Genomic DNA, 12776 nt, shown 5'->3' with positions numbered 1-12776 from the left:
CAGGCAAAGGGGGACACAATGGGTTCCTGTCTGGAAAAACTGTGTCCCAGTCTGGGAGGATTTGATGAGGATTTTATAGCAACTATTCAAAGGTGGGATTGCTGATAAGAACAGAGTGTGTACTCCTTTAATCTGGTCTCACCTAATCTTAATGAGCGTCTTTGGTTCCTGGCCTCAGGTGGTGGTCTTTGGTATGAAGAACACTGACATCTTCCAGTTGTTGGGTCTTAATTCTGGTCTCGGGACTTAATGAAGCTCAGGTTCTTGATGTCTCATGGTAGAATTCAGTGAGAGACGAAGTGATAGGCAAGAAGTGGATTGATTCAGAGAAAAACATTCCACAAAGTGTGGGGGCTACCTCAGAAGGTGAGAGCAACTGGCTACACACCAATATAAAATAAAAACAAACAAAAAAGAACTGCAAAGAAATCTGAAGCTTTCTTAATAAGGTAATCATTAGCTTCAGAATCATACTATGTATTACATATGCATGTGGTATAATAATATTACTACCATTATAAATTAGTATAAAGCAAATTACAAGTATATTAATGATAACAGAAACCAAGATTTTCACTGAAAGATAAGAAAAATAAGATTTAAAAAAAGTCAAGAGCAGCATTATTTTATTAAACTTTACCTAAATAATATCAATCAAATTTTTAATGAAAAAAACTATTATACAGGACAAAAAGGTACTAGATACTTTTTAATTATATTAATGTATTTTTAAATACATGTGGATTAGCAAAGAAATGAATAAGATACAGTTTCTGGCTCTGATCCTTAAATTCTGCAAACTTATCAATGACTGCTTATCAACTTATAATGACTAATCAATGATCATCTTTACATATTCATGTTACATACACAAGGTAAACAGAGTTGTCAATCATTGGAGCACAGCCATGAAAAGACATGGAGCAAACTTAAATGCATATTACTAAGTGAAAGAAGCCAATCAGAAAAGGTTACATTATGTATGATTCCAACTGTATGACATTCTGGAAAAGATAAAAACTGGGGACAGTAAAAACATCAGCAGTTGCCAGGGATACAGGGGAGGGGAGAATCCGTGGAACACACGGTATTTTTAGGGCAGTGAAACTATTCTATGTGACATTATGATGGAAGATACATGTCATTCATTTATCAAAACTCAAAAGATATACATTACCTAGAGAAACCTAAGGTAAACTATGGACTTCAGGTGATAATGGTAGATTCATCTTTGTAACAAAAGTATCAAGAGTGTGAGATGCTGATAGTGGGGGAGGCTGTGCATGTGTGGGGGCAATGAGTATATGGGAACTCCCTGTTAGTGGCCCTTAATTTTGCACTGAATTTAAACTGCTTGAAAAAAAACTTACTAAAAAAGAAAGGGGATGGTGGTGTAAAAACTGACTTTCTCTGGGTGTCAAACATGCTAGATACACCACTGTATCTAACACACTTAGAACAAAGGACAGAACACAGTAAGCATAAACATGCTTGCTATTGTATATTTTTCTACTGATACACTTGAAGTATTTCATAATTAAAACCGTATCTAATAATAGCAAAAAGTGGAAACAATTGAAATGTTCAACTGATCATTATATAACTAAATATGGTATATTCATACAATGTAATCCTATTCAGCAAAAAATGAAAAATGAAAACAAATTGCTGCTAACATGGATGAATCTCAAATATTATGCTAAATAAAAAGTCATGCTAGATAAAAGAAACCAGACCATAAGAGATATCCAGAAAAGACAAACTGAAATCTACAGAAAGATCTGTGGTGACTTGGTGGTGAGGTGGAAACAAAAACGAAAGCCCATGGTCTTATGGAGCTGACATGCTAATGAACAATAATAACTAAGTAGTACAAATATTATGTGAGATGGTAATAAAACATACTATTCACCAAAGAAACAATGTCTAGGATTTATTTTTAAATATTCCTGAGAGTGGAGGGAGATAGAGGAAACAAAATTAGCAAAATTCTGGTATCAACTGAAATTAAATGGCAGGTACATGGGAGTTCATTATGCTATTCTTTCAACGTGTATATATATTTAAAATTTCCAGGACTTCCCTAGGTGTCTTTAAAAATGCTCCACATCAAAAAAAAAACTTTAAAAAACATTTTTTTAAAAGATAAAATTTCCAGACTTCCTTGGTGGGCCAGTGGTTAAAAATCTGCCTGCCAATGCAGGGGACGGGGGTTCAATCCCTGGTCCAGGAAGATTCCACATGTTGCCGGGCAGCTAAGCCCATGCACCACAACTACTGAGCCCAAGCACTACTGAAGCCTGCATGCTTTAGAGCCCATGCTCAGCAACGAGAAGTCACCTCATGAGAAGCCCACGTACTTCAACTAGAGAGAAGCCACTTGCCACAACTAGAGAAAAGCCCTCGCAAAGCAAAGAGCCAGCACAGCCAGAAATAAATAAATGAATAAAATTTAAAAAATAAAAAAATAAAATTTGTGTTTTTTTTAAAGATGCTTAAAAGGTAGAGAAGAAAGAAAGGGAGCGTTGGGGCAGGGATTGCTGTTTTTAACCAGAGAAGGCTGCACTGACTGGCTGACATATGAGTAAAGACCTGAGGGAGGGAAAGTGGGAGCCATGTAGAAATCTAGAGGGAGGGAGAGGACCCCGAGCAATGAAACAATAAACTTGGAAGTCAGAAGCAGGAGTAATCTTAGCAAGTTAGAAGGATAAGGAGGTAAGTGGGCTGCAGCTGAGAGAGGTGGGAGAGGAGTTGGAAACAGGCTCATGGATGTCAAGAGTCCTGAGCAGAAAAGTAATGTGATCTGACTTGTTTTTTGATGGTTGTTCTGTCTGATGCATTAAGTAGATTGAAGGAGGAAATCAAATCCAAAATGTCCAAGTGTCAAACTTGAGAAGTCCTGTGATACAGGGAAGGGGGGCGGGGCGGTGGGAATGAGTGATAGCAGGTGGGGGAAGTAGAAAAAGAGTTTTGGTTTTTTTTTCTTTCTTTCTTAAGACGGAAGAAATAACATGTTTATATCCTGATGGGAATGAAGGAGAATGTATCACTAGCTAAATGGCAGGAGAAATGTTGATAATTTCGATAAAGAAATAGTGGTAAAATACATCTGTGTAGTTGATAAACCACAAGAAGAATGCACGAAGCAAAATATTAATAGAAAAAAAATAGGCAAAGGAGAGTCCACCTCCTCTGGAAATGTTTTTATAATCCTCTTTAAAATAAATTACTACAAAATAGGATGGATTCATCCATAGTTAATCACTCACCCACGGTTAACATTGAGAAGGAAATGGCAACCCACTCCAGTGTTCTTGCCTGGAGAATCCCGGGGACAGGGGAGCCTGGTGGGCTGCCGTCTATGGGGTCGCACAGAGTCGGACATGACTGAAGTGACTTAGCAATGGTTAACCATTCATCCAAGGTTAAGTTCCATTAAACTCATGCAGGTCAGATCATACTGATTTTCATAACATACAAAGGACACATGTAATATTTAACATGGGACACACAAGGGGACAAGGCCTCCTCTTTCTCATGGAATTTTCTAAAATAATTTTGTAACTGGAGGGGTCTTTTTAGACACACAGTGGGCTATGAACCGTTAGCTAAGCCACTTAACAGATGCAGAATGACATGGATTCTGTGGAGTATTGAATAGAGGAACAATTTATAAATGTAAATGTTCTGTTCCACTTAAGTTCATTTCTAAATGTCCAACAGCCACCTAAGAATGAAAATCTTTCCCAGCTGCATTAGACATTTTTCTTAGATCTGTCTTTTGTACAAGGGGAAAACATAACACTTGTAAATTGTTCTAAGGGAAACATTACTTAATATGCCTTAAGTGTCTCCTGGCAGTGATAGCCTTCCTTTCATTGGAAAAGTAACTTCAGGATGAAGAATTTCCTTGGACAACTGGAGGGAATAAATACAGTCATCTTTCCAAATGATTTTCCCTCTTCTCAGTAAAAGTGGCTGGGAAGGCAATATATTCTAGGGTTCTAAGTTGTCCAGGTTCTAAGTTGTCCAGATTGACATTTTGTTTATGAGATGGTTAAGACAAGTAAGGATACAGCAATTAACTCATTCATACACAAATGCAAAACCAAGGTTTGCCAAGTGAGTTCAACTGCCATAAAGTTTTTTGGAGATTTTAACACTATCAACAACCCCTTCCAAGGAATTTCTCTCTAGGACTCCCACACTTTATTAATTCACCTTTAACTCTGATTTACTCTAATTAATTAAGAATCTTAGGCTGATTCTTTGCTGAGTCCTTCATTCTTCCCGATTTCTAGCTGTTGACTTATCTCAGGGATCAATTCAGTCTCCTAGTTCTGCTAGGACCTCCTGTCTCTCAAGTGCCTCTTGTATGCACCTCATTGTTCTAGGCACTGGGGCTACGAAAAACTTAAATAGCAATATGACAGATAATGACTTGTTCAGGGAAAAGTCTTCAGGGGGGACTTATGACAAAGTGGCAAATGAGTGATCTTTATTTTAAAGCACTGTTGAGAGAAAAGAATTCGAACCGACACTTGAACACTGATGTTTATTACAGCATTATTCACAATGGCCACAAGATAGAAACAATCCATCAGCAGGTGAATGGATAATGGGATATTATTCAGTCACAAAAGGGGATGCTACAAATGAACCCCCAAAACATGATGCTAAGTAAAAGAAGTCAGTTACAAAAGGACAAATACTGTACGATTTCCCCTTATATGTGACATGTAAGTAAGCAAATCCAGAGACAGAAAGTAGATTAGAGGTTAACACGGGCCAGGGGTAAGAGGAATGGGGAGTTATTGTTTAGTGGGTTTGGGATGATAAAAAGTTTCAGAAATACAGGATTATATTTTTCTCCTTCTAGACCAAGTTAGTGTAGTGTATTCTTGGTTACCAAAATACTCATAGCCTTTGGATTGTGAAATAATAAATATTCGTGATGTGTGAAAAAGCATGATACATAACTATGATTTTAATTACATAAAAATGGATGGTTTCTTGTGTAAACACACAAATGAAACCTAGAAGGACACGTCAAACGGTAAACTGCTTATGATTATGGATGACTGCTTTTTGTTTCTTGTGTTTTTTGGTTTCCTATTATGTACATGTTAACTTTTAAGAAATGTTAGAATATAATGCCACTGAATTGTACACTTAAAATGGTTACAATGGAGAGTTAATATAATGCCACAAACCATTGAATTGCATACTGTAAATTAGTGAATTATATGATACGTGAATTTTATTTCAAGAAGGCCATTGTTTTTTCGTTTTTTGTTTTTAAAAAAAGCACTTGAAAGTAATGCATAGGACTATGGAATGGTTTGGGGGGAAAGTGAGGCAGGAAAAGTGATGATTAATCAGGCAAATAGGGGACTTCCCTGGTGCTGGTGACTAAGACTCTGTGCTCCCACTACAGGCAGTCCAGGTTTGACCCCTGATCAGGGAACTAGATCCCATATGCCACAACTGAGTAAGCTGCAACTAAAGATCTCTGGTGTCTCAACTAAGACCTGGTAAAGTCAAATAAGTATTATTTAAAAATCAGGCAAGTTGTTCTCATGTGTGCATGCTCAGCTGCTCAGTTGTGTCCGACTCTCCTCTGTCCACCGAATTTTCCAGGCAAGAATATCGGAGTGGGTTGCCATTCCCTATTCGATGGGCTCTTCCCGACCCAAGGATCGAACCTCCATCTCCTACACTGGCAGGCAGATTCTTTGCCACTGTGCCATAGTGGTCAGTGAAAGCAGAATGGTGCCTTTGTGTGGAGGCACTGCCATGTCCTTTGTCCCACTAACTGAATACAGTTTAAAGTTCTAACCCTGACCCTGGCTCTCAGAAACATGGGTCCTTCATTATCACCTGCTAGGGCAGCTTTGTCCCCATATTCTTTGTGCTTACGTTGCCTTCATGCCAGGCCTGCTTATGTCAAAATATACTTCTCTCTCATTTAGCCTACCTGATTTGGCTCACCTGTTCTGACCTCAGTTAATTTAATTGCCATCTTCATTAAGTCTTCCCCAACCGACCTCAGTAACACCAGCCTGCCCTTTCTCTGGGCTTCTACATCACTGAACAGTCATGTCAATCTTTCAGCGTTTCTTGGTTTTTATCTTGTTATACATATTTCTCATCAGACGGCTAAGAGCCTGGAAAGCATAGCTGCTGTTTACATTTCTTGAACATCTGCAATCTCCTGATTTTATTGCCTGAATGTTTTACTAAAAGTTGCAATGTAGCCAACTGACCATCTTATAATGGCTGCAAGGGCCAGCCCTAGGTTTGGAAAGACTTAGGTTTCATTGCCATTTCTGCCAACTTCCAAGTGTTTGAGTTTGGGCAAGTTATTTAATTCCTGTAGGCATCAGCTTCTTGATAGTACTTGTATCTGCTGCAAAGACCCTTGAAAGGGTTAAATGGGATTTAAACATGCAAAGTGTTCAGCAGGCTGCCAGACCACCTGTAAATTGGAGCTGCAGTGTTAAGGCAAAGTGGGAAATTGTGATTGGTGATTTATCTCAAACTCAACACAGAACAGATGTGGCCCTAAAATTACACTCTCCTGATGGAATGGGCTTCCAAACTGCTATAAACAAAATGAAGGGAGAAATGAACCAAATGGCTTTTGGTATTACATCCCTTTCTGGACACAGCTCCAGACTTTTATTAAGGTCTTCAGTGCTAATAATTTTGGAGGAAAGGAAAATGTAGAAAAAACAATTCTCATAAATCTTATTCAAGCATTTCCATGTGCCATTACTACACATATGACAGTAATCATATTAAAATAGCAAATGTAAACAGCATGCTTAAGAAAAGTACCAGGTGACTGCTGTCCTCACCTTGCTTATGGCTAATGCAGTTCTTCTAATATTTGATTTTCTATCAATGTTTTTTAAAGACTAGATTCCCGCCCCCCTCAGTTATTAAGTAATACACATCTTATTGAATTACAGTTTATATGACTTAGAATGTACAAGTCTTTGTAATTGCCTTAGGTGCAAAATAATCACTCTCAACAGTTTGGTGTTATGTATCTCTGTAGTTTTTTTGGGAGTATGTACAATCAAATAAACAAGGATGGAATCATACTATAATGCTACCCTCAACCTTTTTTTTTAAACTCAATGATGTATATCCTAAGGCATCTTTACATGACAGAACAGATAAGAGCCCCTTATTGTTTTTAATGGCTGCATATTTCATTTTATAGGTGCATCATGACTACTTATGTATCCAATACTCTATTGAAAATGCCTGAATTATTTCCAGGTGTGTGTGTGTGTTCCAATATTCAACAATACTTCAAGCTGAGGTGCTGAATCAAAAAGAATGAACACTTAACAATATAATACAATTTTAAAAAGACAAAACCACCTCAATAACTACTAAACTGCCTTCTCTAAAAAGTTGTACCTTGTAATCATCTTCTTTTAATGTCAACATTGCATTTTGATTAAAGCTGTATTTTTGAACCCATTATGCTATACTTCATGTATAATTTACTTCTAAATGCTTTGGAAAGTGTTCTCTCCAGTATGTTAAAAAACAAAACCCTTAACCATCATACAGCACTAGTGGGAAATAATTTAGAAGCCAGGTTTTTAACTTATTGTCTGTGCTCCCCCTGCTGGTACTGATGAAATAGGCACCACAGTGAATTGGTTTCTATCACAATGTTTCCACAATTAAAAAACAAATAGAACATATTTGCTAGAAACAAACCTTTGATCTTGATATGAATCACTGTGGCTTGCTTTATTTTTGACACGTCTCTGAGTCTATAACAGAAGTTCCAACCCAAACACCTAGAATCTGACTTAAGAGTTTCAATTAAAAAACAAAACCCCAAAACACTCTTTTGGCTTCAGGACTATTCTTTTATCTATCTATGGAGTACGTTTTCTTGGGTATGTGAAATACGGTACTTAACTTTGTCCATAAGTTAGATCTCCAGTGAACAGATGCTCAAGAGTTATAATTTAACTCAAACATTTTAATTACCTTTTAACCCATAAAAGCCAAAATGAAAATTCTCTAGTCAATCAAGTTTCACTGCAAAGCTCCAGTTTTAATACCATTTGAAATTTAGTTCTTCTCCTATATGCATTCCCTTTGCCCTTAGCAGCACAATACAAACAATCTGGGTGGCAAGATACTCAGTTAAAACTTGCCTCTTGGGCTTCCCTGGTGGTCCAGTGGCTAAGAATCTGGCTGTCAATGCAGGGGACACCAGTTTGATCTCTGGTCCAGAAGATGCCACATACCACAGGGCAACTAAACCTGTGCTCTGTAACAAGAAAAGCCACTGCAATGAGAAGCCCATGCAGCGCGAGAGTAGCCCCCAGTCGCTGCAACTAGGGAAAGCCCATGCAGCAATGAAGACCCAGTGCAGGCAAAAACAAAATAAAAAACAAAACAAAACAATCTTTCCAGGCTCCCTTGTAGCTGGAGACCAAGACACAAGTGCAAGTCTGGGCAGGATTTCTGGGAAGGTAAGTAAGGTGGCACTCAGCTGCTACGCTCCTTCAGCCCTCATGCTCTCCTCTCTTCCTTCAGCCAAGCTGAGATGCAGGAGCATCGCGAGACTATGAGGATGAGAGCCACATGCAAAGGAGAGTGGAGCAGGAGGACAGGAAGAGACTGGGCCCTCCACAACATCTTTAAATGGCCACCCCATCTGGGACTACTTCCAGATTTTAAAAAACAGGGACTTCCCAGTGTTTTAGCAACTAAGACTCCGAGCTCCCAAAGCAGGGGCCCAGGTTCGATCCCTGGTCAGGGAACTAGATCCCACATGCTACAACTAAGAGTTCACATTCCACAACCAAGAGATTCCACATGTTGCAACTATCCCACATGCAACTAAGACCCTGTGCTGCCAAACTATTGGCAATTGGCAATAACTATTTAAGAACAAAACCAACAAAACCCCCAAGGCACTGTAAATTGGGTTTTCTGAGCTTGTGGCCAAATACAATTCCAACATAATACCAAAACAACTGCCTCTTAAAGTAAAAATCTAACACATAAAGGTACAACAAAGGTGAGTGAAAGTCACTCAGTCGTGTAAAACTCTTTGTGACCCCATGAACTATACAGTCCATGGAACTCTCTAGGCCAGAATACTGGAATGGGTAGCCTTTCCCTTCTCCAGGGGATCTTCCCAACCGAGTGGCAGTGCAGTAACTTTATGGCCAAAAGTCTTGAGGCACTTTCTAAAATACCTAATTTATAACCTTAACACACCTGGAAAACACGTGGTCCCGTAAGTTTTTGGAAGAACTCATGTTTACTGTCAGCCTAACAATGAAAACCTCTTAAATGCTAATGACTGGCCAAATGTAAAAATGAATGCCACGTAAGGACAGAAAATAGCATGTAAAAATAAATCTATACATTTATGTTCTGTTGATCTTTGATGAGGGAGCCAATACAATTCAAAGAAGGGTAGTCTTTTCCAATAAATGGCACTGGAACCAATGGATAGTCATATGCAAAAGAAAAAAAGTTAGACCCCTACCTCACTTCATATACAAAAGTTAATTTAAAAAATGGATCAAAGACCAAAAATTTCTTGTTACTCTAAATTTGTTACAATGTGGGGGAAAAAAGTCCTAAATATAAGAACTAAAAGGACAAAATGCTTAGGAAACACAGGTGAAAACTGATACTTTGGGACAGGTAATGGTTTTTAAGTATGAACCAAAAACATAAGTGACCAAAGGAAAAATTGACAAATGAGCTTTAACTAAAATTAAATATATCTGTGCTTCAAAAGACACAACCAAGAAATAAAAAAAAACAAGGACCTACTATATAGCACAGTGAACTTAACTCTATATCTTATAATAACCTATAATGGATCTGAAAAAGAATATATCAGAATATTGTAAATTAACTATGAAAGTGAAAGTCACTCAGTTGTGTCCGACTGTGACCCCATGGACTATACAGTCCATGGAATTCTCCAGGCCAGAATACTGGAGTGGGTAGCCTTTCTTTCCCTTCTTCCAGGGGATCTTCCCAACCCAGGGATTGAACCCAGGCCTTCCACATTGCAGGCGGATTCTTTACCAGCTGAGCTACAAGGGAAGCCCAAGAACACTAGAGTGGGTAGCCTATCCCTTCTTCAGCCTATCTTCCTGACCCAGGAATTGAACCGGGGTCTCCTGCATTGCAGGGAGATTCTTTACCAACTGAGCTATTAACTATACTTCAATTAAAAAGGAACAGTTCTTCATAGAAAATAAACATTTCCTTCAAGGTAAAAAAAGAAAAAAGAAAAAAAACCCTATAGAATGGGAGAAATTATCTGCAAATCATGTATCTGATAAGGGCCTAGTATTTAGTATATATATTAAAAAAAAAGCCCTACAACAACAAAAACATAAACAAAAAACGAGCAACGGATTTGAACAAACATTTTTCAAAAAAAGATAGACAAATGGTCAATATCCACATGAAAAGATGTTCAGCATCATTAGCATAAGGGAAATATAAATCAAAATCACAAAATGAGATACTTCACACTCACCAGGGTATCTATACTACTACTACTACTAAGTCGCTTCAGTCGTGTCCAACTCTGTGCGACCCTATAGACCGCAGCCCACCAGGCTCCCCCATCCCTGGGATTCTCCAGGCAAGAATACTGGAGTGGGTTGCCATTTCCTTCTCCAGTGCATGAAAGTGAAAAGTGGAAGGAAGTAAAGTCGCTCAGTCATGTCAGACTCTTAGCGACCCCATGGACTGCAGCCCACCAGGCTCCTCCACCCATGGGATTTTCCAGGCGAGAGTACTGGAGTGAGGGGTATCTATAAACAAATAACAACTGTTGGTGAGGATGTGGGGAAATTAGAACCTTCATGCTTTGCTGGTAGGAATGTAAGACAGTACAGCTGGTGCAGCCTCTGTGGAAAAAAGTCCCGAAGTTCTTCAGAAAGCTACATATAGCTATCATATGACTCAGTAATTCCACTTCTAGGTATGTAACTGAGAGAAATGGAAACCTATGTCCACACAAAAATTTGTACATGAATGTTCTCAGCAGCACTGCTTGTAACAGCCAAAAAAAAAAAAAAAAATAGAAGCAACTCAGATGTCCATACACTTATGAATGGACAAATAAAATGGGGTCTATCCACATAATGGAATATTACAGAGCCATTAAAGGGAATGAAGTACTGACACAGGCTACAACATACATGAACCTTAACAACTATGCTGAGAGGCCAGACACAAAAGGATACACATTATTTGATTTCGTATCTATGAGGTGCTAAGAAAAGGTAAATTCTGACACTGAAAGTGGATTAGAGGTGACCAGGAATTGGGAGTTACACGTACCTGGGGTTTAATGAATAGTGTTTCTGTTTAGGGTAACAAAAAAGTTTTGGAAGCAGACAGTGGTGATGGTGGCACAACACTGTATGTACTTAACACCAGTGAATTTTACACTTGAAGTGGTTAAAACATAGTAAATATTATACATTCAGTTCAGTCACTCAATTGTGTTCGACTCTTTGCAACCCCACAGACTGCAGCATGCCAGGCTTCCCCCTCCATCACCAACTCCCGGAGCTTGCTCAAACTCATGTCTGTTGAGTCGGTGATGCCATCCAACCATCTCATCCTCTGTCGTCCCCTTCTTCTCTCGCCTTCAATCTTTCCCAGAATCAGGGTCTTTTCCAACGAGTCAGTTCTTCGCATCAGGTGGCCAAAGGATTGGAGTTTCAGCTTCAGCATCAGTCCTTCCAATGAATATTTAGGACTGATTTCCTTTAGGATTGACTGGTTTGATCTCCCTGCAGTCCAAGGGACTCTCAAGAGTCTTCTCCAACACTACAGTTCAAAAGCATCAATTCTTCAGCTTTCTTTATAGTCCAACTCTCACATCCATACATGACTACTGGAAAAACCATAGCTTTGACTAGACGAACCTTTGTTGGCAAAGTAATGTCTCTGGCTTTTTAATATGCTGTCTAGTTTGGTCGTAGCTTTTCTTCCTAGGAGCAAGCATCTTTTAATTTCATGGCTGCAGTCACCTTTCTGCAGTGTTTTATCATAATTTTTTTTTAAAAAAAGGAATGAGGTACTGATACACATTATAACATGGATGAACCTTGAAAACATTGTCCTGGGTCAAAGAAACAAGACAGGAAAGACCCCTGTTTTACAATTCCATTTATGTGAAATGTCCAGAAAAGGCAAATCCATAGAGACCGTGGGAGGAAGGGGTTGGAAAGTAATTTGGGGAGAATGATTGCTAAAGAGTACATCTTTTTAGGGTGGTGAAAATCTTCTGGAAAAAAAAAAAAAAAAAGAAAATCTTCTGGAATTAGTGGTGATGAGAAAAACCTAGTGTATAAAAGGAAATCAACCATGAATATTCATTGGAAGGACTGATGCTGAAGCTCCAAAACTTTGGCCACCTGATTCAAAGAGCCGACTCATTGGAAAAGACCCTGATGCTGGGAAAGATTGAGGGCAGGAGGAGAAGGGGGCGACAGAGGATGAGAAAGTTGGCTGGCATCATTGACTCAATGGGTATGAATTTGAGCAAGCTTCAGGAGACAGTGAAGCCTGGCGTGCTGCAGTCCATGGGGTTGCAAAGAGATGGACATAACTTAGCGACTGAACAGCAACAACGATATATTATCAACTGCTGTACACTTTAAAGTGCATCAAGTGTACACTTGAAAAAGGTGAATACGGTCCCCCCAATTTTTATGTAAATGTCAAAGATAAACAATGGA

The sequence above is a fragment of the Bubalus bubalis genome, chromosome 17, assembly GCF_019923935.1.
Source record: "Bubalus bubalis isolate 160015118507 breed Murrah chromosome 17, NDDB_SH_1, whole genome shotgun sequence".
Lineage (NCBI taxonomy): Eukaryota > Metazoa > Chordata > Mammalia > Artiodactyla > Bovidae > Bubalus > Bubalus bubalis.
This window is presented reverse-complemented; position numbering follows the sequence as displayed.